Below are 6,000 nucleotides of genomic sequence, written 5' to 3'. Positions count from 1 at the left end.
TATCGGGTTGCCGCGACGAAGTGGTGTTAAGGTCGCGGCTTTGCGAGTGGCGGCGGTGGTGTATCGGAAGACGTTCACCCAGGCGTTGTTGAATGGAGGTGAGATGTCGATCGATGTCGTCGATACGGCGTGCAAGCTCCGCGGTGTTCAGCGGTGCGGCGACAGCCTGGATGGTGGCGACAACTGCGGCAAGGAGACCTCGATGACGCGATCAGCAATCTCCGCAAGTTTGTCGAGAGGTAGCCTAACCTGAGCCTGCAGAATTGCCTGGATGTGCGGCGGGAGTCGTTGGAGCGAAAGCGCTGCAGGAAGGAATCCTGGACTTCCATGTTGCCCATGAGCGCACGCATGTGGCGCAGGAGCTGCGACGGTTTGCGTTCAGCAAGCTCTGCGGACTGAAGTTGTCGTACCTTCTGTTCTTCCGAGAGCGAGAAGCGGCGGATGAGTTCAGTCTTAAGGTGTTCATAGTGGTTGGCCGTTGGTGGGTTGGCAAGGATATCCCGGACCTCGTTGGCATAACGTGCGTCCAGGTGAGCGACGAAGTAATCGTAGCGGGTCCGGTCTTATGTGATGCGCGCCAAGGAGAACTGGGCGTCGACCTGGGCTCCAGACCTCGGACGAGTCCGCCCAAAACGGCGGAAGCTTGACAGCGACACGCCAGGTGTCGTGTGAGGCAGCGTGCGGGATGCCTTCTGGGGAGCTCTGACGTCCTCAGCGGAGCCGGCAGGCACGGCCTCGGTTGTGGAGGCGTTGCGAGAATGCTGCTTTTGCTGGGTCTGCAGTGCCTGTTGAAGTTGTTGAACTTTCTGACGCAGAGCGGTGAGGGCTTCTGGGTCGGCCATGGTGGTGCGGTTTGTTCGATTTCCGGGTCACCACATGTGGGGTGCCGTGTCGATGGAAGGACGTATGCCAACATAAAACATAACGACTGTTTATCAGCATAGTAGCTGCAACGGGGCGAGCAAAGCGACGCTGCGCTCAGTTGGGTAGCGAAGGAAAAATATCACTTCCGAGCTTGGCAGCTTGATTTTATAGCCACCGTCGGTGACGTAAGCCTCCGGTGACGCTGTGGTGGCGCTGTCCCTTATTGGAGGCGTGGTGTAGCATACAGCCGTGTCACGCCGGGGCTAGCTAGTGACGAGGCGGAGGCTGCGCCGGTTTGTGCGCGGTGTGTCGCCACACAAGGTTCTTCGACGTCTCGGCGCTCTAGAGTACGAGGTCATCCCGGACGACAATACGAACTCCCATCGACGCCGCGCACGACCTGAAGTCGTCCATGTCGTTCGCCTTAAGCCGTTTTTTGCGCATTAGCGAACCTGGGGACTCTACTTTTTCCTTTGTTATTGTAATTTATTTGTGCATTCACTTGTTTTTTTTCTCTTCTATGTTCTTTCACAAGCATCGGGACGATGCTTTTTTTCAGAGGAGGGCAACGCCACGCCCACTTCTTGTTTTATTTTGATGTATTCGGGTTTGACCAGCAATGACGGTTATCAACGCGCGACGCTTCCGCGCCGCAGTGTTCGAGAAGCTTCGCGATTGCAGTAGATTGTTTTGTTAAGATTGCGCGCAGGACGCGAATAGTCTAGATTATTCCGGAGCTTGCGCGACCACCAGTGATAAGACTGGAAAGTTCGATGCGTGATGTATAAAAGACGGCGCGTCCCAGCCATGAGCAGTTTTTCGACGGCCGACGCTCTGTTCGTCGCTATCAGTGTACAGTGTGTATTGCTGTAGTCTGACTTTCCTTTTCCCGGCCACAAGTTCGGCCAAATAATAGTATCATCTTCGACACGCCGGCTGCTTCCTTCGTCGAAGTCACGACCCCGTGACAATATATCAAAATGGCGCGATAGGAGCGCAAGGAACAAAATATGCATTTGCCTAAAATCCGGTCTCTAGTTATGATAGTTTGTGATAAATTCGCTTAGTTAATCTATGTTGAGGTTGTCTGACGCTATATTTTCTAGGCTAGCCTCTTCTTGGAAGAGGTCCCAGTCGGACTAAATGTAGCTTCCAACGTCAGGGTTTCCGTTGGATGGCTTCAGGTGAGTTTGTTAGGCTGATTACTATGGGTAGATGATCGCTTCCGTATGGGTTTAGGATGTCTCATTTGAAATCCACAAAAACGGAAGGTGATAAGTCTATACAGCTCATTTTTCTTGAGCTAGGAGAACCGTATGTTGGTTTTCCTGTGTTTAGTAGACAAAAGTTACAGCTTAATATAAAATCCTCAATTATTTGGCCTCTAGCGTCACTTTTTTCACTCCCCCAAAAGTTGGAGTGCGCATTAAGATCTCCGACTACCAGGAAGGGCTCTGGCAGCTGCTCTATAAGGTAATCTAAATCAGAGATGGTTATTTTACGCTGTACACTGTTGCACGCTGCACACTGTAATCGCTTTAAGTATGTGTTTATGACCTAAGTTCGTTTCTTGTAAACACTAGGCTACTGGTGAAAGCGTGGTTAGTATGTCCTTTATGCCGCTTAGGTTATGATGAGTCCCCTGCAGTTCCAATGTATAAAAGCCATGCTGTACTATATGGGTACGGTAGAAAACCTAAGTTTTGTTTTCAGGCCCAGTGATCCTGGGCAGAGAATATCTACCACTTTAGAGAACGGAAACTGTACCTTTGACTGTAGTACGGAAATAAGGGTAGCGGCGGCGTACTGAACTGCAATAGAGCGAGGCGAGATGGCGCTGCAAGTACTATCATCATCATTAGACAAACGCGTTTTTGCGGTTGGTTCGCCCTGGTCGCGCTGCTGCGCTTTTTGCTCCCTATGGTATTTTGTTCTTTGTCGTTGCTAAATCGCTGCTCGCGTGTGTAATATTTATCGCCAGGTGACCGAACTGGCCTCGACTGGCAAAAACAACGTCAATCAAGTAAGGTTTGCGTCGTTTATTGTCAGTGCCCAAGCTGGTACAAGCAATGTATACAGTCAGGTCCAAGCAAAACAAGTCACTCATACACGTCGAAAGCTTTCAACCCGTACGTGTGTAATCAGTCTGAAAGCTGACAAATATGTGCATATAACTGAACACCGAGATCGCTGAAAGAACGTTTCTCTCGTTGTGTAGCAGCGTCCGAGTTTTAACAGCATAGCTTTAGGACAAGGGTCTTATCCTTCCTTTAGTTATGCGGCGCTTGCCAGGTTGTGTTGATCTTTGAGTGCATGGTGTGAAGTCGGAAATGAAACGTGCGCTACGCCGACAGATAGTTGGCGCAGTGAGAGCAATGTCGTTTTGATTAATCTTTTACGTAAACAATCGCGGATGCGTACAGTTCTGCATCTTTCTCGCTCTGCGATGTCACCTTGAATGCGTTACAAATAAGGAATATCGCGTTGTGTCTACAGGGCAGGCACGAATTTTTCGGCCGTGAAGCCATACCATAGGTAGTACGTATTCAGGTAATAGGTGGAAGAAAATATTTCAGGCTCGTTTTGTTCCTCGATATAGTTCAGTTACACAGTTTCTACAGCTAGAATTTCTTGGCGCTAGTAGTAATCGGACTGCTGAGATGCAGCGTAGATGAATGCTAAAGAAACAGAGATATAAGGCGAGTGCTTACAGATTCTAGAAGCACAATTCTAAGAAAATAAGCTTTAGGCATGCAGTGTACATCTTCGTTGGTGTTCGATCAGAACACTAAACAACTGCTCAGCCGTAAGCACAATCTCTGTATCACATAGACATGTCGATAGAACTTGAGCACTCTGTTGCAAGCAAACACTCACGAAATCAAACTGTGGGGCACGATGTGAACCTGTGCCAATGCTGGATAAATAAAGGTCATATATATATTGCATACTTGTTATTGTGTTATTTACTTTTTCAATATATTTGGGCTTGGGAGCACAAGTATGTATTCTCCCTGCTACTTTTAGAAGCTCCGGCTTGAAATACTGTCACATGCGCTCCTTTCTTTCTATGTTTTATGTTATTGGCCAATTGCACGTGTAGTTACTGCATTGCACAAACCGTGCCAGAATGTCTGGGAACATTCTAGATTATTTTAGGATCTTCTGTTAGGCTGGAGCGTGCAATTGCAAACAGCTCAGTTTATTGTCGAACTAACGCAACCACCAGTGATAATGCTCGAATGTTCGATGCCGCAGGTATAAATGCCGACGCGCCTTGCCACAGATCAGTTTATCGACGGCTGACGCCTGTTCGCCGCTATGTGTGCAGTATGTATTGCTGTAGTTTGACTTTTCGTTTCCCGGCCACAAGTTCGGCCGAATAAAAAGTTACATCTTGGACACACCGACTGCTGCTTTCGTCGACGTCACGACCCCGTGACAATACGTAAAATCTTGCAGTGTGGCTGTGGATAAGTCCAAGTTCATGTATGTTTTAAATTACCTCTTCGGTTTCCTAGGTTTTTTTTCGTGACAGTAGTTTACAGACTTTCACTTCAGAGTGGTAGGTGCTACAACTGCGGCATCTTAATTTAATCAAACAGCAGAAGTAGGTGTGTTCAAACAAATTTGGCACGTTTCTCTGCTATGTAAAAAAGAAAACACTACCATACTCACTGAACACAATCTCACTCATCACGACAACGTAAACGTGCTTGGTGAAGCTGCGCTGGAAGAAGTGCTCGTCACACTTATAATTTGTTTATTAGCTGTAAATAATTTGAAGGAGCCCATTGAACATATGTGCAAAGGCTAATGTAATTGAGCACAGCCTTGTAAAGCTTTGTCGTATCTTTTTGTAAACTTCTATGATCTAAACACAGTTAATTAAGGCAAAACAGGTTTGAGCATAGTGTGTAAACAGTCTCATAAGGCACAACTAAATGTTGCATTTACGTTGCGCGGCAGCTGTATTTTCGATGGAGGCGAAAATGTTTGAGGCCCGTGTACTTAGGTTTAGGTGCACGTCAAAGAACCCCAGGTGGTCGAAATTTGCGGAGCCCTCCACTACGGCGTATCGTGATTTTGGGACATTAAACCCTAGATATTATTAGATGTTGGAAAAACTGTTAATTCCCCTCACTGCCGTGATGTTCGTTTTGTAATGTGATTTATAATTTAAAAAAAACTGACCCTACGTTTCGAGACCCGTTTGGTCTCTTAGTTTTTTTAAATTAACAAGACTAATGATTAAATGTGGCTGGAGAGTGTTTTTATTCTTATAATCTTGCCCAGCCAGACAGACTTCTATATATTTACCCTTAAATTTATAATTTCTGATGATTCACATGCAAAGCATGATATGATTATGAGTCATACAGTAGTGGGCAACTCTAGATTGATTCTAACTCACTGGAGTTAAACAAACGCAGTTGTAGCCTTGAAGAAGACAAGACTGCTTGTCGAAACATTTGCTCCAGCGACACCTCTTGTTAACAAATTCTTCGTCTCTTCAAGCTTCCGTCTTTCCCTGAACTTCAGACGCAGATCTAAGCACACGAGTGTTCTTGCATTTCGCCCCCAATGAAATGTGACCACCGTGGCTGGGTATAAAACCTGCGTCGTTGAGCTCAGCAGTGCCAGGTAACGTAACTAATGCACGGAGCTAGTGCTCCATTTCAACGCTATCGCGGTGTAGATTGCATGACACAGTAGACAGCTAATACTTGTGGACGATTGTAGGCACACCTCCATGAGATGCCTGGTAAACCATTCACAAATACAGCATTGCAAGCGTGAGGTTCAAGATGACCTGTTGTAGCAGACGTTCACATGTTTCGCCGCACTTGCAGAGTGGACATTCGGGGGTAGTCATCCTGTCGTTGCCCGGCAATCCTGGAAAAACAATGACATCACCAGATATTGATAAGCATTATCAGTGAATATTAAACTTTGCAAAAATAAACATATAAACATAGTGAACAAAAACAGCGGTTTGTTATACATATATGTAAACGTACCTTATAATGCATGTCGTTTCACTCGGGCTGGCTTCTTTACAGGCGTGTCATGTAACAGGTGCCTTGCTCATTGCACACAGCTGTTTCCTTGTCAGACCAGGAGGCTATGGCAGAA

Source organism: Rhipicephalus sanguineus, chromosome 8, assembly GCF_013339695.2.
Source record: "Rhipicephalus sanguineus isolate Rsan-2018 chromosome 8, BIME_Rsan_1.4, whole genome shotgun sequence".
NCBI lineage: Eukaryota > Metazoa > Arthropoda > Arachnida > Ixodida > Ixodidae > Rhipicephalus > Rhipicephalus sanguineus.
The sequence above is the reverse complement of the archived record's forward strand: the minus strand, read 5'-3'. Positions refer to the sequence as shown.